The 21,475-nt window shown below is 46.0% G+C and overlaps 1 protein-coding gene across 6 annotated transcripts in view; it reads left to right on the forward strand.

Annotated features, from left to right (window-relative positions):
- The window catches only part of LOC149124766 (uncharacterized), a 168,056-nt gene that overhangs the window by 71,873 nt on the left and 74,708 nt on the right, over positions 1 to 21,475 (forward strand). The window contains exons 2-3 of one of the 6 annotated variants that reach the window (XR_016213032.1): positions 6,804 to 7,025; positions 18,035 to 18,226. The exons of 3 other annotated variants lie outside the window; for them this stretch is intronic. The gene's annotated coding sequence lies outside the window, so the exon portion shown is untranslated. The remainder of the gene's footprint in view (positions 1 to 6,803; positions 7,026 to 18,034; positions 18,227 to 21,475) is intronic. 2 more of the 6 variants (XR_016213033.1, XR_016213036.1) reach the window with 2 other exon arrangements.

A 21,475-nucleotide genomic window follows, 5' to 3' on the forward strand; every position in this document is an offset into this window, starting at 1 on the left:
ATTTATTTATTTATTTGAAAGGCAGAGTTACAGAGAGGCAGAGGGAGAGAGGGAGAGAGAGAAGAGAGAGAAAGAGAAATCTTCTATCTGATGATCCACTCCGCAAATGGCTGCAACGGCTGGAGCTCTGGCAATCCAAAGCCAGGAGCCAGGAGCCTCCTCTGAGTCTCCCATGTGGGTGCAGGGGCCCAAACACTTGTGCCATCTTCTGTTGCTTTCTCAGGCCATAGAAGAGTGCTGGATCGGAAGTGGAGCAGCCGGGACTCAAACAGGTGCCCATATGGGATGCCGGCACTGCAGGTGGCGGCTTTACCCACGACATCATAGCACCTGCCCCAAGCATGATGTTTCAAGGTTCATCCACATTGTAGCATATAACAGTTCTTCATTCCTTTCTATACCTGTGTAATGTTTAATTATACAATGGAATAATCATATGAATCACAATTTTTATTTAAAAGATTGATTGCTTTATTTGAAAGGCAGAGCTAAGGAGAGAGAGAAGGAGAGAAAGAGAAAAAGATCTTCCATCTGCTGGCTCACTCTCCAAATGGCTTCAGTAGCCAGGGCTGGTCAGGTCGAAGCCAGGAGTCAAGAGCTTCTTCTGGGCCTCCCACTTGGGTTCAGGGGCCTAAGCACTTGGGCCTTCTTCCTAGCTGGATTGGAAGTGGAGCAGCAGGGACTCAAACTGGCACCCATATGGGATGCTGGCACTGTAGGTAGTGGCTTTAACCCACTGAGCCGCAGTGTTGGCCTGCCTTGAACCACAAACTTTTTAATACATTCATCTGCTGATGAATATTTGCGTTGTTTCCTTTGTTGTCTATTCTGAACAGTGCCGTCACAAATATTGTGCAAGTATTTTCGTCTCTGTTTTCATTTCTTCGGCACATTTAACGAGGAATGGAATTGCTGGATCATGTGGTCATTTTGTGTTTAACTCTTTGTGAAACCGCCAGAGTGTTATCCACAGTAGCTGAGCCATTTTATATCCCACCAAAAATACATGAGAGTAGTAATTTCCCACACCCTCCCCAGTGCTTGTTATTTCCTTTAGAAAGAAATTACAGCCATCACAATGGATGTGAAGTCGGTATATTTTGTGATTTGTGATGCACGTTTCCCCAAAGACTAATGATGTGGAACATGTTTTCATAAGGTGTCTAGTCATTTGTATGTCTTCTCTGGAGAAATATCTATTTAATTCCTTTGCCTTATATCTTAATTAGATTATTGTCTTTTTTGGTGGGTGGGTTTTAAGTGTTCTTTTTATTCTTAAAACAACATCCATATGAGAGAGATACTCTTCCATTTGCTAAGATGTCTTTCACTTTTTTTATTAATTTTTTTGAACTCTGAATATTAGCTACTGCAAATCAGAGAAAACATGATATTTGTCTCTTGGGGTCTGGCTTATTTCAGTAAGCATAATGGTTTCCAGTTGGATCCATTTTTTTCTCTTTTTACTTAACAATGCCCTTGAATGTCGAAACTTTTTAATTTTAATGACATTCAGTTTACCTAGTTCATTATTTTACTTGTGCTTTTTATGTCATGTTTAAGACTCCTTGCCAAATTTGAGGTTGTGAAGATTTTCTCTTGTTTTCTCTAAATTTTTTAAGTTTTAGCTCTTATGTTGAGATCACTGATCCAATTTTTTAAAGTGGTCTTATTTATTTACTTACTTAATTGAAAGGCACAGTGACGGAGAGACAGAATCTTCATTTGTTTGTTGACTCCCCATATGGCTGTAATGGAATCTGGGCCATCCTCCACCGCTTTCTTTGGTGCCTTAGCAGGGATTTGGTTTGGAAGCGGAGCAGCTGGAACTCAGCCCATGGTGCTATAATGCAGGCAGCTTGTATTGGCAGTTCAGAGGCTAGAGTGATATGAGGATGCTAAGGGATGCGGTTGCATGGAAAAGTCCATCTGTAGTGAAAGAGACCACCACCAGTTTACACAGGAAAATGGGTGGGAGTAGGGTAGGGACAGAAAGACTGCTTATAAGAGAACTTGCACACTGCAGTTGGCAACTGAAGAACCTGAAACGAAATCTAGGAGTTTCCACGGTGACAAATCTGTACTTTGCACTTGGAGTTGAACTACTTTGACTTGGTTTTCTGTTTTTGCAATTGAAAGCATAATAATGAATGGAGATTGATATTCCCTGCGGGCAGTTCCTTGAAGTGGGCTTGAAAGAATTTTATCAGCATATTCATTTGAAGTAACACCTTGACCGTAGGGACTCCATTTTAGAGCCATCTTGAGAAAGCACCGTGAGACTCTGGTCAGAAACTATGATCTAAAAAGCTCAGACAATAACAGTGCACTACATCACACTTGGCAGAGCATAGAAACTCCTTAGCATGATTGCTCAAGCTTAAAAACAGATAGGCTGCACCTGGGTTAATGATAAGATTGTAATTTGTCTATGTCCTACATATGATTTAGGTCAATTCCTGGATTAAAGTCAAGATTTTAATTGAAATTGTTAAAATTGCAATTGCGATTGTCAAGATTATAATTGATACTAGTTTCGCGTAGGCCTTAGGTCAGCTTGACCCTAGTAACCATGTATTCCTCCCTGTTCTTAGCAACCATGTATTTCCCCCTCCCATCTTTGTGGTTTCTGTCTTTATAAACTCTATTGCTTTGGGCTTTGGGGTCGAGAGTTCTTTGAGGCGTGAACCCACTCGGCCACCAGCAATAAAGGACCCCAGAATTTATCACTGTATGGCTCTCCTCTGTCAGCACTCACTCAGGCACAACACAATAAACAAGGCATTCAGAAAAAGATTTGTAAAACATTGAACAAGGCATGAAGGTTGATTTTTGTCCATAGATGTGGCTGCCTACCAGTGAGAACAGTGGAGATAATCCTGCAGAAGATTGAAGTGTTTTACTGAGCCAGTGCTTTGAAGCATTCTCTTGTCCGTATCACCCCAGTGTCCAAGGGAAAAAGTTTGAATTATTGCTGCTATGCAGAAGGCTTGGAAGACTTTAGAAGTTGGTCTTATCTTTACAACTTTATAAATGCTGATAAAAATACAATATTTTTTAAACTTCACAGTGGATTTTTTAAAAAGATTTATTTATTTTTTTGAAAGAGGTACAGAGAGAGAGGGAGAGATAGAGTGAGATCTTCCATCCCCTGGTTCATTTCCCAAGTGGCTACAGTGGCAGAGCTGAGCCAGGCCGAAGCCAGGAGCTTCCCTTGGGTCTTCCAAGTAGGTGGCAGGGACCGAGGCAGTTGGGCCATCTTCTGTTGCTTTCCCCAGGCCATTAGCAGGGAGCTGGATCAAAAATGGAGCAGCCGGTTGCGTCACAGGTAGTGTCTTCTTCCGAAATGCTGCAATGCTAACCCTAAGCCTGTCTTCATTCTTTAGATTATTGGTTAGAATCAACCCTTTATGGGAGTGGGTATTTGGCACTGTGATTAAGTTACCAAGTAGATTCCCACAATCCATATGGAGTTCCTGGGTTCAAGTCCTGGCTCTGCTTCCGATTCAGATGCTAATATGCATCCCCGGAGGCAGCTGGTCTCTAGTAATTGAGTTCCTGCCACTCAACAGGAGACCCGGATGGAGTTCTGAGTTCCTAGCTTCAGGCTCGCCCAGCTCTGGTTGCTGCAGGCATTTGGGAAGTGAATCTACAGATACAAGATGTCTCTCTACCTTAAAAAATTAATAATAATTTTATTATTATAATCTCTGTAGAGACAGAGAGATGGCAAGGTCTTCCATCCACTGGTTCATTCCCCAAATGGCCGCAACAGCTAGAGGTGGGCTGATCTGAAGCCAGGAGCCAGGAGCCTCTTCCAGGTCTCCCACATGGGTGCAGGGACCCAAGCACTTGGGCCATCTTCCACTGCTTTCCCAGGCCACAGCAGAGACCTGGATCGGAACTGGAGCAGCTGGGACTCGAACCGGTGCTCGTATGGGATGCTGGCACTGCAAGCGGTGGCTTTACCTCTTAGACCACAGTGCCGGCCCCAATGATGAAGTTTTAAAAGAGATTTTAAAATACCCTCTGACCCACACACATCACATATTTCACTTTCCTTTAGCATGCACTTTTCTGATTTGCCAGTCCCAACTCTTCAAGTGAAACTTTTTTTTTTTTTTACAGGCAGAGTGGACAGTGTGAGAAGAGAGACAAAGAGAAAGGTCTTCCTTTGCCGTTGGTTCACCCTCCAATGGCCACCGCATTACGCTGATCTGAAGGCAGGAGCCAGGTGCTTCTCCTGGTCTCCCATGGGGTGCAGGGCCCAAGCACTTGGGCCATCCTCCACTGCACTCCCTGGCCACAGCAGAGAGCTGGCCTGGAAGAGGGGCAACCGGGACAGAATCCGGCGCCCCGACCGGGACTAGAACCCGGTGTGCCAGCGCCGCTAGGCGGAGGATTAGCCTAGTGAGCCGCTGCGCCGGCAAGTGAAACTTCTTAAAATAGTGTATTTATGTAAGACGAAAATGTGATTCTTTTTTTTTTTTTTAATTTTATGTATTTATTTGAGAAGTAGAGTTACAGACAGTGAAAGGGAGAGACAGGGAAAAAGGTCTTCCATCTGCTGGTTCACTCCCCAAATGGCCACAATGGCTGGAGCTGCACCAGTCCGAAGCCAGAAGCTAAGAACTTCTGGGCCTCCCAGGCAGGTACAAGGGCCCAAGCACTCGAGCCATCTTCCACTGTTTTCCTAGACCACAGCAGAGAGAGGAGCAGTGAAGACTAGAACCAGTGCCCCGATGGGATGCTGGAGCCACAGGCAGAGGATTAACCTACCGTGCCACAGTACCAGCCCCGAAAATGTGGTTCTGATAGGATATCTCTTATTCCTGAAACTGTGATTTCTCGTTTATGTTTTGGGTGAATTCATTGAAAACTAACAACCCCAAATGTGCCCGAGGCAGAGACTCATACTCAGCACATCCTGTTGGTACAGTCCTCACAGCAGGCCCAGCCACGGTGGAGGGGCCTTGGGAGCTCCTGGTTGAACTGGGTGAAAATGTCTTAATGCAAGAGAATCCTTCAACCTGGGACCATCCACCAGAGACCTGGCAGCAGATTGAAGCCACACGGTGGACTTCTGAGCCCCAAGTAGAAATGCGTTCCATCTCCTCCTCCTGGACACTGGAGGGCCGCACAGACGTCGGCTTGGGGTGTGGCCAGATAATCCTCCTCGAGCAGGAGCTGCTTGAAGGAACATGACTGTCCCACTTATTCCATGTCTTTCAGCAGTGTTCTGTGATATTCAGAGTTTAGATTTTCACTTTTATTAATTAATTTTTTTCTAAAGTATTTTATTCATTTTGGTGTTACTGTTAGTAGGGTTACTAATTTTCTAGATTATTATATGGAAGTCCAGTTGGTTTTTGTATATTGATTTCATACTGTACAGCCTAAGCAAATTACTGTATTGGTTCTGTTGTTTTTAAAATTATATTTGGTGGAGTCCTAATAGTTTTCTGTATATAAGATCATGTCTTGTGCACATAGTTTCATTTCCAGTTGGATGCCTGCATCTGCCTGCCCGCCGCACTGGAACCTCTAGTACAGCGTTGAATGGGAGTGGCAATGGTGGGCCTCCTTGCCTTGTCCCGGAGTCCTGAAGGGAAGTCATGGCCTTCCCTCATGAAGCATTAGCTGTAGGCTTTGTCTAGATGCTCTCTTCAAGTTAGAAGTCATTATTATTTCTGGTTTTGTTAGTAGACACGAGGGATCCTTCAGCTTGGGATGTTGTAGAATAATCAGCCTCAGGCAGGAGTTGCTCAAACAAAAGCTTCATTTACTTGCGACGAGTAAAAGGGACAGTAAGTAGGTATAGCTCCCTAAAGAGAACTGCCTCCCTGCAAAGTGGTTTGCCAGGGCTTTCCCAGCTAGGGCTAGGAATGAGTCCAGGATGTAGAAAAGGGGGGAGCAGGAGGGTCCTTCCTACTCTAGCTACACACATCTGCATACACTATGCATGTAAAGCTCAACCAGGGCTGGCGCCGCGGCTCAATAGGCTAATCGTCCGCCTTACGGCGCTGGCACACCGGGTTCTAGTCCCAGTCAGGGTGCCAGATTCTGTCCCGGTTGCCCCTCTTCCAGGCCAGCTCTCTGCTGTGGCCAGGGAGTGCAGTGGAGGATGGCCCAAGTGTTTGGGCCCTGCATCCCATGGGATACCAGGAGAAGCACCTAGCTCCTGGCTTCGGATCAGCGTAGTGCGGCGGCCATTGGAGGGTGAACCAGTGGCAAAGGAAGACTTTTCTTTGTCTCTGTCTCTCTCTCTCACTGTCCACTCTGCCTGTCAAAAAAAAAAAAAAAAAAAAAAAAAGCTCAACCAGGGACCGGTGCTGTGGCATAGCTGGTGAAGCTGCTGCCCATGTTGCTATCATCCCGTGTGGGCACTGGTTCAGGTTCCAGTTGCTCCACTTACCATCCAGCTCTCTGCTGGTGGCTTGGGAAAGCAGTGGAAGATGAGCCAGGTCCTTGGGCCCCTGCACTTGTGTGGGAGACCTGGAGGAAGCTCCTGACTCCTGGCTCCTGGCTTCTGGCTTTGGATCAGCCCAGCTCTGATTATTGTGGCCATTTGGGGAGTGAACCAGCAGATGGAGTACCTCTGTCTCTCTCTGCCTCTGCCTCTCCCTCTCCCTAATTCTGCCTTTCAAATAAATAAATACATCTTTTTAAAAAAAAAGAAAACCATATCCTGCAAAAAAATACATGGATTTGATTATTAACAAGCAACAACAACAAACAGAACTCAACCTCAGACTGGCTTCTTGCAGCTTTCTTTGGTTGACTGGTGGTCTGGTCCCTTCCAGGTAGAATGTTGCAAGATCAGCCTTCCTGAAGCATCTTCTGAAAAATGAGCTCCTGGAAGGAGCTGTGTCAGATTCTCCATCCTGTTCCTATTCCCCTGATGCCTGCATCCCACACTCCTGGTTCCTGTACTATATTTGGGGATGTGATGAGGAGGAAGAAAGAGCCTACAATATCAAAATTTCCAGGCTTCACCTACAGCTCATGCTGAGAGCTCTGCACCAGTAAGTCCTTAGTGTAGGCCCGGCACGTAACTGAAACCCCTGTGATCAGAGAATCTTGTCTTTGTAAGAAAAAGGAATTTCAAATATGAGACAGAGAGTAGTGGCAAGCAAGGTAGTGTGGCTTAATGAGGCAGGGTATCCATCAGAAAGAAGAGTCTCTCCAGGCAGATCTGAGAGTGGCCAGTTATTCCAGACTGGGCTAAGCAAGGTTACAAAGTTTAATAGAATACACCTGAGGCCAGGCCAGCGGCTCAGCAAAGAACTGAGCTAGGAGTGCACATTGCCTTCAGACTGGGCCTTGTAAGTATAATTAGGGTTGCAAGTAGGAAAGTGTGGACCAGGTTCTTTCAAACCTCAAACAATGAATTGGACAAGGCTCAGACAAACAAGTGTTAACAGCAGAAGTTTCTTATAATAAATTTCACTCCTTGAGCAAGCAGGCACCAGCCAGCAGCTCAGAGGCCTGAGGCCTCCACCGCACTGGTGGAGGCACTGGGTGGAGGGCCCTTAATGAGACTGTGGGCTGTCTAAGTGATATGCAGGCCATCTGGCCATTACCGTGTCTACACATACAGCTTATGAGTGAGCATTATCGTACCAATATGTTAGCTTTCAAATAAAGTTTTTCACGTACTTGAAATTTCTCTGACAAGTAATTTATCAGCCAAGAAAATAGACTTAGGGGATTTGCTCTGTTCCTGTCTTACCTGTTTAGAGTGGGATTTCTTTTTCTCAGTTTCTCTAATTAGTCCTTATCCATCTTTCTTGCCTTGCCTTATGCACTTGGCTCTTCTCTAAGGTGTGAGGCCGAGACAGATGAGAGGAGAAACACATGCTCAGGGAGAGTTTTGCAGTTTCTCAGCTTCCAGTTAACCCCACTGTCTTCTGCCTCCTGCCTCAGCCTCAGATTATTCCCATGACATTCAGATGCTCATTGTTTCCTCTGCCTTTTTTTTTTTAAGATTTGTTTATTATTTATTTAAAGGCAGAGTCACAGAAAGGCAGAGGGAGAGAGATCTTCCATCTGCTGGTTTACTCCCCAAATGGCTGCAATCGGCTGGAGTTGGGCCGATCCAAAGCCAGGAGCTTCCTCCAGGTCTCCCACATGGGTGCAGGGGCCATCCAGAGAGCTGGATAGGGAGTGAAGCAGCCAGGACTTGAACCAGCACCCATATGGGATGCCAGCACTGCAGATGGAGGCTTCATCCGCCACACCACAGCACTGGCCCCACTTCTGACTGTACTTAATCCCTTCTTAAATGAGAAACTGTAAATGATCTGAGATTTTAAGCTACTTGCAAGCCAACAAATTTCCCTGCTGCAGGTGTCCCTGTACATATAGGTAGAAAACAGAAGAACTCAGTGTTGGAGACACTTTGAGTTCTTATTCAATACGTGTTTACTCCTCTCCCCCTCCTGCTGTGGGTAAGTTGTACTACATTGGCCTGGTCCTGGGCCTTGCTTTGGCCAGTGGCCTTAAAATATTTGACGTGGCTGTTGGTTTGCTTCCTATAGTCCTAATTTGCTAAAAGTCCTAGCTCCTTGGCATGGGCCTAGAATAAGACAAGGGGAGCAGAACGAACCCAGTCTGAAACCCAGGATGTGTTCACCCGAGCCCCAGTCTGCAGCAAACTTATCAGTGATCTGCAGGCCTATGTAAGAAAAGAGAAATGCATGCCTGTTATTGTCAGTCTTTTGTTTTTATTATTTGACTTATTTATTTGAAAGTCATAGTTATACAGAGATGGAGTGTCAGAGAGAGGGAGAGAGAGAGAGAATCTTCTATCTGCTGGTTCACTCCCCAACTGGCCACAACAGCAGGAGCTGCACCAATCCGAAGCCAGGAGCCAGGAGCTTCTTGCCGGTCTCCCACGTGGTTGCAGGGGCCCAAGGACTTGGGCCATCTTCTGCTTTCCCAGGCCATAGCAGAGAGCTGGATTGGAAGTGGAGCTGCCAGGACTCGGCCGTCGCTGCAGCTCATTAGGTTAATCCTCCGCCTGGGCGGCACCTGCACACCGGGTTCTAGTCCCGGTCAGGGCCCCGGATTCTGTCCTGGTTGCCCCTCTTCCATTCCAGCTCTCTGCTGTGGCCCGGGTCCTTGGGCCGTAGCAGCCACTTGGGAGGTGAACCAACGGAAGGAAGACCTTTCTCTCTGTCTCTGTCTCTCACTGTCTAACTCTGCTTGTCAAAAAAAAAAAAAAAAAGAAGTGAAGCAGCCAGGAGTAGAACCAGCACCCATTTGGGATGCTGGAACTGCAGGTGTCAGCTTTACCTGCTACGCCACGGTGCTGGCCCTTTTTAGTTTTTTTAAAATAGAGCCTTCTTATGGTCCCAGCTATCTCAGAACTGGGAAGGAGACTTTTCATTCAACATTGTTTTACAATGTTATATTTTTGAATATGTAAACATATATATATTTTAAAATTGTGATCCTGTCAATCACGTATGCTAGGATATAGAAAAAGATAATCTTCACATTGCTAACTGTTTTCTCTGTGTCTTTCCACTTCCATACTTTTGATCTAAGATGATGATAGGGAATACGTATGGAAAGGATATTTTATATATATGTATAATTATGCATATATTATATATATAATTTATGTGTTTGAAATGTAGAGAGAGATCTTCCATCAGCTTCCTGAAACATGGTAAATTACTATTGTGGGGTGGCCCTTGGCTGGGCTTGATCATGCAAGAAGGAATCCAAGGAAGAGGCACAAGTCAAGGTGAGCAGAGAGGCTTATTTCAAGGAAATGCACTCGCTGAGGAGTCATGCAGGCAAGCTGGGGGAAGAATGAGCTGCAGTCAGTCAGGATCTGGAGGCACAGTGGGTGGTGTCAGCTTTTCCAGAGGGCTGCTGGGAAAACCCATGGATCAGTCAGAGCCGCCTTTGTTGGACTCACTGCAGTAAGGAAAAACACAACTCTGAAGAGTTTTAGCAATGTTTGGGATAAGCACAACCAGACAGATTTACACAGCTTGGGAGTCTGTCACTCCCCCTCTTCGTGGAGGAACGACACTAAACCCTGCCTAGGCTTCATATCCGAGTCACGGCACCATTATGTCGCTCCCCGTCTTCGTGGAGGAACGACACAGGACCCTGCGCTGTTCTTTTGTCTGCTCGGCCCTCCCCGGGTTTGCTGCTGGTTCTTCCCGGGTTGGCTACTATCCCTTCCACCTCCGTGGAAGGGCAGTTCCCCCTGGCCACATTCCCCACTTCCGCAGGGGAGCGGCACACCGCCGGCCGGCTCGTCTCGGGGGCTGCACAGGTGTTCCCTCAGATGTTCCCCATAGATGTTCCTGGTGCATGCCGTCTCTCTCCTCCTTTATAGTCCTCCTCCGCCAATCCTAACTCGGCTGCCCACACGCCGAGTACGCTGCTCTCCAATCAAGAGCAAGTCCTACAGTTTATTAGCTGAACTGGAGGCAGCTGTGTAGAAGCTGTTTACTTCTCTCCCAGCGCCATATTGTGGGAGAGCAGATGCATAGAATAAGTCTTAATTCCAGTAACTTAGTCCAGTCCGGATTGCTCCCCACAGATCCCCCTTTCTTTTTATTTTTGGCGTTGATACGCGCCTGTCTTCGGTGTCCTGCGGCACACACTCTGCTCTACTTGCTAGAGTTGCCACAGGCTCTTACAAGTCCTATCAATCAGGCAAACCGAATCCGGGTCCTCTCTTGGCCATGTTGTGAGGAGGTTTTTAGGCGCTGATGCGTGCCTGTGTTCGGTGCCCTGCAGCGCATGCTCTGCTCTGCCTGCAGGGGCTTACAAGCCCTATCAGGCAAACCGAATCCAAGCCTTCTCATTGCCTTTTTGTGGGGAGGCCTTACTGATGTTAATTCATGCCTGTCTTCGTGACCTGCGGCGCATAAGCTGCTAGCCGCCGCAGGTGCTCATCGCCTCACTTAATCAGGCAGACCGAATCCAAGCTCTCACATTGCAGTGTTGTAGGGAGGCCTTTCTATTTCTCTATTTCTCTATCTCCGGGCATTCCTATTTCTCCCATTTTACTTCTATCTTCCAGCATTCCTATTTCTCTCACTTTACTTCTAAAACTTCTGTTTCTCTTATCCCCGCAGCTTTCCGGCACCTCGCCCCGCCGGCGGGTTCCCGGCTCTGCGCTGCTTCAGCCCGCGCCTCTCTCATCTGGGCGGCTCGGCTTTGCGCGCACACTCCGCGGTCTTGCACTTAACCCTTTCGCGTCTGAACCACGGCCTCGCGCCAGCCCCACGTTCCCTATGTACTTGAGCCCCGCACGCTCTGTCTGCGCGCGGCAGCCTCCACGAGTCACACAGCGTAGCTTACGTGTCCGCCACTAGCATTCAATCTAAGTTCCCCGGGCTAGCCTGGCGAATTCAACCCAGCTTACGTCTCCGCCCCACGGTTTGGCTTCCCGTCCTTTGCTCCCCGGGCTAATCAGACGGATCCCAACCAGGCTTACGTTTCAGCTTCTGGTTTCAACTTTTCGCCCCCCATTCCCGGGCTTAACTTGAGAACCCCAAAGTGGCTTTCGTTTCAGCCTCGGCCTGCCCCCCGCGGCTTCAATTTCCCTAACATTTTTCTCTACCCGGTATGTTTCCCCAAGCTTTCCTCCAACAATACTCCTCCCTCATTTCTCCTGGCCTCTCCCCACAGTCCGCGTCCGAGTCTGTTTGTTCTAGCTTTCACTTTCGCTTTCGACCTTAGAGATTTCTCCCAGCTTCCCCCCGTAGTCCGTATCTGAGTCTATGCCTAGGCTTTCAATAGCTTCTTCCGGCACCCTTTTCGTCCGGCTTTTCCCTAGGCTGTTTGCTAGTCTCTCTCTCCGGTAATTTTCCCATATCTTCCCGTTTCTTCCCTCCTGAGTTTCATATCTGTCCTAAGTTTCCTATCCGTCCTAAGTTTCCTATCCGAGTCACTTCTTCCCTCCTAAGTTTCCTATCCGACCTAGGTTTCCTAATCCGAGTCACGGCACCATTATGTCGCTCCCCCTCTTTGTGGAGGAGCAACACTGAACCCTGCCTAGGCTTCATATCCGAGTCACGGCACCATTATGTCGCTCCCCGTCTTCGTGGAGGAACGACACAGGACCCTGCGCTGTTCTTTTGTCTGCTCAGCCCTCCCCGGGTTTGCTGCTGGTTCTTCCCGGGTTGGCTACTATCCCTTCCACCTCCGTGGAAGGGCAGTTCCCCCTGGCCACATTCCCCACTTCCGCAGGGGAGCGGCACACCGCCGGCCGGCTCGTCTCGGGGGCTGCACAGGTGTTCCCTCAGATGTTCCCCATAGATGTTCCTGGTGCATGCCGTCTCTCTCCTCCTTTATAGTCCTCCTCCGCCAATCCTAACTCGGCTGCCCACACGCTGAGTACGCTGCTCTCCAATCAGGAGCAAGTCCTACAGTTTATTAGCTGAACTGGAGGCAGCTGTGTAGAAGCTGTTTACTTCTCTCCCAGCGCCATATTGTGGGAGAGCAGATGCATAGAATAAGTCCTAATTCCAGTAACTTAGTCCAGTCCGGATTGCTCCCCACAGGAGTCTGGCTTCTGTGAGATAGGGGATTCTTTCAAGCAGGGACATTGTGATTGAGTCAAGCTGGCGACGTGTTTGAAATGGGTGGGTACCATGAGCTGAGCATCTCCAAGTGGGTCATGAGGAGTAAGCTGCTGCTACTGGGCAAAGTATTTTCTCAAAGGGAATGCTTGAGGGTCTGGATAGGAGAGAGACTTGGAAGGATGAACAGCCTGCTTGCCTATATAAGGTTAGCTCTGCAAAAATCCTCCCTAATGGAGTGTGAAGTTGTTTATTGATGTACAGTCTTAACTTTCTGGGGAAAAATCTTAGAGAAAGGTTTCTGTTCTCCACCTCCAGAGTTAAGGTATGTTGATGGTGAAGGGTTCAGTCATCACTTACAGAGAGGCCGAGGTGCTTCATGCACCCTCTGTCTTGGTCTAGATCAGTGACAGTGACGGACAAACCATGGGCTTTGGTGTTGTGGCACTGCTGGTAAAGCCACTGCCTCCTGTGCCGGCATCCCATGTGGGAGCTGGTTCGTGTCCTGACTGCTCTACTTCCAGTCCTGCTCCCTGCTAATAGCCTGGGAAAAGCAGGAGAAGATGGCTGTAGTGATTGGGCCCCTGCCAGCCACAAGGGAAACCAGGATGCAGCTCCAGGCTCATGACTTTGGCCTGGTTCAGCCCTGAAGGTTGTGGCCTTCTGGCGAGTGAAACACTGTATGAAAGGACTTTCTCTCCCTCTCTTTGTGTCTCTCCCTCTCTCTCTGTAACTCTGACTTTCAAATAATAAGTAAATCTGAAAACACACACATGATAATACAGATTAAACTGGATCTTGAATGTCTTCATATTTCAGATACAAGGCACTCACTTTCCAGCAGTCCTTTGCATTCTTAGTCACAAACATTTGTTTTATCTCTGCTAGGTTAAGACCACAAATAGAAATATTTACCGACTTATTCTTTTCTACATGCACACAAATGCCCATGGGCAAAATTCACATGCACTGAATAAATGAGGCCCTCTCTAGTAAAAATAAAAACATGAACAGAATAGCCCCTTAGGCCACATCTTTATTTTGTATTTAAACAAGCAGAGATTCTGGGAGTAACTGCAAAATACAAAGTTAACTGACAGAGAAATGATGAACAAATAGCATTCAAATATACACAGTGTTCATATTGCATAAATATTAACCAGTGATATTTTGCTTCCCCAGAACTTTGTTAAAAGCTGATTTGTTAAACCTGTCTCATGTGAGTTCCAAGAACCAAAAACAGTTTATTGTTTTTCTCTGATGTCCTATCAGAATTGCCTAGGGCATCTAGGTGAAGAAACTTAGTGTACAAATGGGCAGTGGGCAGAGTATGTATAAAAGCAGAACTGTGGGGCAGGTGTTTAGCTGAGTAGCTGAGATGCTCATGTCTCATGTCAGCCAAGGTTCAGTGCCCAGCTGCTCTCCTGACTCCAGGTTCCTGCTGATGCAGACCGCAGGGGATGGTGTTGATGATCCAAGAGATTAGCTTGATTGAGTTCTCAGCTCCTATTGTGGGCGTCCAGGGAGTGGGCCAGTAGACAGGAGTTCTCTCTGTGTCTTTCTGTATCTCTGCCTATCACTGTGCCTTTCAAATAAATAAATAAATATTTTTTAAAGAAAACTGACACTGTCTTTAGTGCATGCTTTTCTATACCTCACCTTGTTTCCATAAAGAAAGGCACCCTTGTCTTCATTCCAGATCTGAGTCTAAAGTCTGACCCAGCTGCCCTTTGTTTTTTGAGAGAGAGACGGGTGAGAAAGCAAGAGATGCTTTTTCCTACTACTGGTTCACTCCCCAAATGCTTAGAGCATCTGGGGCTTGGCCAGGCCAAATCCAAGAGCCAGGAACTCAATTCTGGTCTCCCTCATGGGTGGCAGGAACTAAACTACTTGAGCCGTCACTGCTGCCTTCAGGGTGTGTATTAGCAGGAAGCTGGAAACCTGGCCACCTTTGCTTGTTTCCTGTTGTTGGTAAGCCTGAAGCAGGAGGCTCTCTCAACACTAGCAGGTAGCAACCGCAAGCTAGCTGCTTTGTGGAAGACAGACGAGGAGCCATTCGCAGTTAGTTTTAAGAAAATGAGCCCTCAGATCTCAACTTCTCTGTATCGTTTTTCTCAACACAGACCTGCTTGGAATGTTCCTGAGTCAAGGCTTCATGCTGGCACCAGGTGTCGCGCGGGCCCTGCTTGTCCAGGTCCCGCTTTCTGTCTGCTCTCTGCCGCTAGCAGGCACCTGTTCTGGTGCACTGCTAGAAGAGGGAAACCTCCAGGGCTGCAGGAAGGGTACATTTACAAACCTCAGTGCTGACTGCAGGGAAGCGGTGACCCTGGTGACTGATGGTGGAGTAACACATGTTTTGCAATTGAGTTGTTTCCCAATATGTTGACTGAAAAAACTGAAAGCTAAAATTGCATTAAAAATCAATTTTTGATGATTGATTACTATGGCATTTTTGATGTTTATTTTAGAAACAGTTCAAATACTTGACATTCACTATAATAAAACTTCCTTGTCTCCATCTACCTGGTTATGCTATGAAATGTTAAATAAAATAAATCCAGACTTAGATAAGGAAAGACTTCTTTTAAAAATGAGCATTGTAATAAGGGGAGGGCTTTGTTATTGGGGAGAAAGAATTGCGAAAGAGAGATCACTTCACTTCTGTAAATAGGTTAACAGAGCCTCAGGGGACAGGATCAGCAGGTGGTGCATCAAACAGGTGATGTTATTGGATGTTTCTTCAGAGTCAGCTAATTCTGCAAGAGTCATTGGTTGTTCCACATTCCAGTGCTAATTTAAAGTCAAGGGTATGCCAAAGTTCAGAGTCCCAAGGGAAGGAGAAAAGTCTGTTTGGTCAAGTTAGGTTTGCAGTCATTTTTTTCAGGATTGGCAAGTGCAAACAGTTCAGATAATCCCTTACAAGACAAAGAATATAAGTTTGGAGGGCTGGGTTGGCCTTGTTGTAGGTACACAAAGAGGCCATCCATTGGTTTTTAGCTAAACCATCTTGGGAACAGTAGGTTTCTGCAGTAAATGGTTTGCATGCACACACAAGAGTAGAGAGATTCTTAAATGAATGCTGTTTTCCAGGAGTATGCGGCTCAGGTAAAGGTCATTGTTGACAAAGATGACCTAGATTTGATGCTGAACTTTACAACTGGTTTATGACAAGTCGGAAATAGTCCATGGGACAAATGTCTCATGAAGACATGCATTTCCAGTGGATGTTTCTTTCGTGTTGGAGTGACCGCCGACTCAGCTGCTGGTGCATCTCGGGTTCAGGATGGATAGAAAGACTCTGCAGTTTGTTTCCATAATGAGGGTGCTCAACCCATGCAGACTCTATCGTGCAGGACCCACAGTGACATTGCTGGCATCTTGATAGTTGTCTTTGGACCCAAGACTATGAGGATTCCTTGGACAGTTGCTGATATTTTTCAAAACAACAGCCCAGTTTCTTTGTAATGTGATACTGTGGGCATCTGTCATGGTCTGCACATTCCCAGTCGGACCGTGGGTCGTTGGCTAAGTAACAGGTCTCAGTGGGGTGGCCCTGTAATTGTGGTGCCTTTCCTTTCTCCACACAGTATGTTAGGGTGGCAGTAAGCATAGGTTTGTGTTTCAGATGCTGTCCTGAGAACTTTTGGCTCCTCCTTTCTTTTGTCTTTGCCTGTGGTTTAATTTCTATTTCCATAAGCACTGACCTTAGAATGACATTAAAGCCTGTGTCTCCTCAGCTTGTTGTTTTTTCTTTTTCAATACATTAATCAGTTCTCAGTGAATAAATGAATGTTTGCTAAATTACACTGATGAAATCAGTTATTGTGGGTCAGTGTTTGATACAGCAGTTAAAACACCCCTTGGGACATCCCCATCCCATATTGCATTGTCTGGATTTCAGACTGGCTCTGCCCCAATTCCAATTTCCTGCACATGCAAAACCTGGGAGGTAGGAAGTCAGAAAGGAGCTTATGTGTGTGTGACAGGGCCTATGGAACTGACATCTACAGTGGTCCAGCATCTGCCTTTCAAAGTCACCCCATAACCTTCCAGGTGCAGCCCAGTGTCTGCACTTTAAAGTCCTGCCTGGACCCTGATGACCTTCCAGGGAGTCCTGCCCCTTCTACCTTCCTCTAAGGCAGGCACCCTAGAGAGAAGCCCCCTTGACCAACGCTGGCCAGGCTTCCCCTGTCTGACAACTTCAGGGGGAAAATTCAGAAAGGAATGTTTCATTTTTACACCCAACAAATCCTTCTTCAAGAGGAAAAGAACAAGATGGGGAGAGAAAAGGCAGGAAGGCAAGACCCATCCCCTTAAAAACCCCAGCCTAAATGTGAACTATGCACTCTCTCTCAGGTTCTGTCTGGAGAGGTGCCCATCTGTTCTTACGGATGTTCCTACTCTAATAAACTTTGCTACTTTGGTTTCCACTGCTCTCTGTCTCACACCTGAATTCTTTCTTGCGTGAAGACAAGGACCTTTTGCTTCTCTGGTAACAGCAGGAGATGATGACTCATGTGCTTTGGTACCCAAACCCACTTGGGAGACATGGCCTGAGTTCCAAGTTCCTGGCCACAGCCGGGCTGTTGCACACATTTCTGGAGTAAAGCAGTCGGTGGAAAGCCTCTGTCCCTCTGCCTTCCCTCTCTGTCTCTCTGCTTTCAAATAAGACAAAAGATGAATAAATAAAAACTTTAAAAATGGATAATATCCGTTCTCAATCATGGCCATAAAATGCTAGGCATAGCAATTTTTCAAGCATCAAAAGTTTTTATCCCTTGCCCATTTTCTTATCACACATTGGTTTTGTCACATGGAATCAGAGATCTTCACGTGAGTTGCACACTTCTGATACAATCTGATTTGATGGAAAGATGAACAAATCATAACATGGTTCTAATACCAGTTTAATGATTTTGTTCAAAGAATACTGGATAGGTCAATAAGCATGCAAGCACCACCGTTAGCAAAAAGTCTTGCAATTTGCCAGGTACAGGTTCCAAGAACTCTTGTTCCATGGGTTATGTTCAGTGACAAGGGGTGAAGGTCCAGCGAGAGGGACAACCTCGGCGCTGGGAAACTGCTCAGCTGTCTCCTCTTTGCTGTGTTATACCCTGTTAGTCATGTTGTACCCCAGGGTGTGTGTGACCTACTAACGTTCTTCATGGCAGCTGCATCACATCAGGGAAAGGTTATATAATAAATCATCTAGACAGCTGGATACAGCTCACATAGAAGAAGTACAGTGTGCACAACATAACACATCTATCAGTATATTCTGAGAGTTAGTGCTGAAGAAGGTAACCTCAGGGTCAGCTTTCCAGGTATCCCTGGGCCAGGAACAAGTGTTCACTTCTCTGCTTCTCTGACAGTTAGCAAGTAATAATTGTTTAATAATTATTTCTAAAAGAATAATACGGTTGCACTTTTTGATTGACTATTTACTTTGGATTATAGTGATAAATTTTTTTTTTCAGATATAGACCGAGCTCCTACCCACTGTTTCACTCCCTAAGTGCTTGCAGTGCTAGTGGTTAGGCAAGGCTGAAGCCAGGAGCCAGGAACTCCATCCAGGTCTCCCACGTGGATGACAGGGACCCAAGTACTCGAGCCATCACTGCTGCCTTCCAGGGTCTGCATTGACAGAGAGCTGCAGTTAGGACCCAGAGGTTGGTATCAAATCCAGGTGCTCTGCTGTAAGATGTAGGTGTCTTAATCACTAAGCTAAATGCCTGCCCCTTGGTGCCGGCAATGTGGGCTAGCTGGTAAAGACTCCAGCTGGAGTGCTGGCATACCTTATGGCTGCTGATTCAAGTACTGGCTGTTCCACTTCCAATCCAGCTCCCTGCTAATGGCTTGAGAAAAACATCAGGAGGCCAAGTGCTTGTACCCCCTGCACCCACAAGGGAGACTGGGATGACGCTCCTGGCTCCTGGCTTCAGCCTGGCCTGGTACTGGGCATTGTGGCCATCTGGGAGTGAATCAGTGGACAGGAGATCTCTCTCTCTCTCTGTCTTTCCCTCTAACTCTCACTTGCAGATAAATAAGTAAACCTTTTTTTAAAATATAGTTTTTAAAGATTTATTTATTTATTTGAGATGCAGAGTTACAGAGAGACAGAGGCAGAGAGAGAGAGAGAGAGAGAGAGAGAGAGAGAGGTCTTCCATCCACTGGTTCACTCCCTAGATGGTTGCAACGGCCAGAACTGCGCCGATCCAAAGCTAGGAGCCAGTAGCTTCTTCCGGGTGCCCCACGTGGGTGCAGGGGCCCAAGGACTTGGGCCGTCTTCTACTGCTTTTCCAGGCCATAGCAGAGAGCTGGATCAGAAGTGGAGCAGCCGGGACATGAACCAGCACCCATAATGAGAGGCCAGTCTTGCAGACCAGGGGCTTTAACCTGCTGTGCCACAGTGCTGGCCTCATGTAAACTTTGTTTAAAAAAATTCCTGGGGTTGGCGCTGTGGCGTAGAAGGTAAAGCCACTGCCTGGGAAGTCTTAAGGGAAAAAAAAGAATGGAAATATGTATTCAAGGAGAAGAGAGGTGCAATGTCTCTTGAAGAACAGTGTTTTTCTCTCTTTTGGTGGATGATGTTTTATATTAGAACTTGGTGGGTCAGCTTTGTGATATAATGGGTTAAGCTTTCCTGGGAAGCCAGAATCCTATATGAGTGCCTGTTTGAGTCCTGGATGCTTCACTTATTGATCCAGCTCCCTGTTAATGCCCCTAAGAAAGCACTGGAACATGACCCAAGCACTTGGGCCACTTCCACCCATGTGGGAGACCTGGATGTGGTTCTGGGCTCCTGGCTTCAACCTGGCCCAGCTGCAGCTGTTGCTGCCTTTTGGGGAATGATACAGTGAGTAAAAAAATCTCTCCCTCTGCCCCTCTTTTTGTAGCTCTGCTTTTCAAATAAATAAATTTAAAAACAAAACAAAACCTTTGTGTTATTTAGTATTACTAGATACATTTTAAAAGTTAAATACATCTGTATTTTAACAGGTCATGGTTTACTCTATGCCCAAAATGTTCTTTGAAGCAAGTTAGAAATAGATGAGGAAGTACATAGCTTTTTGAAATCATTTTAAGTGGGAAAAAGGAAAAGTGTAAATAAATGGAAGGAAAAGAGGAGATGTTAGAATTGTGTGAACAGTATTGTTGCTGTGGATTCGTTTCTGAGAGAAGGAGCGTGGTGGAGGCAAGAGGCACAGAGTCACCATACAGACCCCGGGAGTTGGGTGAAAGCAGGCCTGAGGCAAGCAGCCTGCAGACTCATTTATTTCAATTGCTATAGCTGCTTATATAGCCAAGGCAGCCAATCCGGTCAAGGGGCGGTCTATGCCCTAACCAATCAGAGCCTGTTGCCAGGCAGTTTCCAAAGCCATCCAATCACAGCCTGTTGTCAGTCAGGCTCTGTTGTGGTGTGATTTCCAAAGCCATCCAATCATGACCTGTTGTCAGTCAGGCTCTGCTGTCATGTGGTTTTGAAGCCATCCAATCATGGCCTGTTGCCAGGCAGTTTCTGTTGTCAGCGCCTATCTTGGCATGACCTTCTCACCTTCTCATTCCACCATACAGTATTTGTTATCTGAGGGTTGTTCGCTTTGTCTTACTGTTTAGCCACTATCCTCAGACTCTCCCTCACTGTAGAACACATGTTTTCCTCTGTAGTTACTTTAGGCATTAAAACTGTGTGTTAACTGTGTTTTGAACTTCATAGCACTTTTCCTTTTTTTAAATAGTGTTAGTCCGGTAGACATGTGACTCCTCTTAGTCTCTTCATACCTCCCAAGTATTCAGTCCTGCATTTTCACTGCTTGATGGATTGTATTTCCTGTGAGTTACTTTGGCTGATACAATACAGGTTGAAGGGGCCTTGTGACAGTTTTTTGCTTGAAGAAGAGATACTTTTCTAAGTGTTCCTGTGATCATTTCCTGGAAGGGCATACCCCTAGGTAGCTGCTGGTCCAGAGACTGAGGAAAAAGTATAGAGTAGATTTGAACCCAAAGAAAAGCCTAGAATCAAATCTAGAGAACATATAACCTAAAGCACACTTGCCTCAGCCTGCACAAAGGTCCATAAGCTTGTCTTAAGTCTCTGAGATTTAAGAGATGTGGTATGCAGTATTATTGTGCTAGTAACCAATACAGTGGGATTTATCTTCTCTTTAATATGTACATGCCACGTACACATATGCATGTGTGTCTGTACATTCATTTATTTTAATTTAGTACTTTTCTGTTGGCGCATTAAAGTGACAGCCAAACATCCTTCATAATTTATTAGTTTTTCTTTGAGACATAAAAGGACATAAAATATGACTTTTTTTTTATCCGTTAGCCAAGTGATCAGAGCCAGCATCACCAGCAGTGAGGCATTACCAGTACAACATGGTCCATTGGATAATGCACCAAGAACATAATACCACACATAACTTTGGTGATTGTCTTGCCAGAAATGCATATACACAGTGTAATTGTGAGAAAATTGGACACACAAAATTGAGCTACTTTGTATAAAATAAACAGCATTCCTTAAAGTTATTAAAGTCATAGAAGATAAAGACTGAGGGACTGTCATGGGTTAGAAGAGACTAAGAAGACTTGGTAGTAAGAAAAATATAGCACCCTGGATTGGATATTGGCCCAGTGGGATAATTAGCAGTGTTTGAGTTAGAGCTGTGGCCTTGTTCATAGTATTCTATCATCATTATTACTGTCCTAGTACTCATCGTTGTTCATTGGTTATGTAAGACAATAACACTAAGGAAAGCTGGGTAAAAAACATAGACATATTCTGTACTATTGGGCAACTTTGTGGTAAGCCTAAAATTATTTCATAATAAAAATGAGCAATGAGACCATTTAGAGTCATGTTTTGCAAGAAAAATTTAGCTTTATATTTAGGATATATTTGCCAG

Source organism: Oryctolagus cuniculus, chromosome 9 (genome assembly GCF_051225735.1).
Source record: "Oryctolagus cuniculus isolate XC-2025 breed Fujian yellow rabbit chromosome 9, ASM5122573v1, whole genome shotgun sequence".
NCBI lineage: Eukaryota > Metazoa > Chordata > Mammalia > Lagomorpha > Leporidae > Oryctolagus > Oryctolagus cuniculus.